Raw genomic sequence first — 671 nt, 5'->3', positions numbered from 1 at the left:
TCTTGTCATTTATTATATATTTATATATCTCCTGTCATATCTGTTTCTCTAGTATAACTCTGATATAATTACTACAATAAAATTAGAACATTAGTTCTAGGGGCTGGCAAGATGGCTCAGTGGTCTAAAGCACCTACTTAGAACAAGCTTAGCAAAGCACAGGGACCGCGGTTCAATCCCCCAGCACCATATGCCAGCCAGCCCCGCCCCCTGGTGGGCTGAGCTGGCCACACACACACACACACACACACACACACACACAAATAGATAAATAAATTTTTTAAAAAAGAACATTAGTTCTAAGTGACCACTTTTTTTTTTTTTCTTTTAAAACCAAAGCATTTATTTTGATTGATTGTTGCAATTCTCAAGATGAACTGGACGCTGCAACTGCTGCTCTCTTGGGTTTAGGTGTTGTTCCTTCCCGGAAGCCATGCCTGAATCTGCGATATACGATTTTTAGGTGCCTCATTCGACTGGTTCCGGTGGTATTTCGCCTTTTAGCCTTTGCACTCCAGTTATACTTTCTTTTGCGCTTGGCGGGATAGCCACATTTGCCACAAGTCGACTTCTGAAGGTGGTAGGCCTTAGAGCCACAGCGGCAGCACAACGTGTGCGTCTTATTACGACGCTTTCCAAAGGATGACGTTCCCTTCGTCATCTTGCTTGTG

General features: G+C 43.4%; 1 pseudogene across 1 annotated transcript; it reads right to left on the bottom strand.

The window, feature by feature from the left end:
* Nucleotides 1–330: 330 nt before the first annotated feature.
* LOC101575314 lies at nucleotides 331–671 on the bottom strand (annotated as a pseudogene). Its single transcript, XR_001116967.2, has one exon. The product of XR_001116967.2 is annotated as a 60S ribosomal protein L37 pseudogene (transcript).

Source organism: Octodon degus, unplaced genomic scaffold, assembly GCF_000260255.1.
Source record: "Octodon degus isolate 3935 unplaced genomic scaffold, OctDeg1.0 scaffold00352, whole genome shotgun sequence".
Lineage (NCBI taxonomy): Eukaryota > Metazoa > Chordata > Mammalia > Rodentia > Octodontidae > Octodon > Octodon degus.
This window is presented reverse-complemented; position numbering and strand designations above follow the sequence as displayed.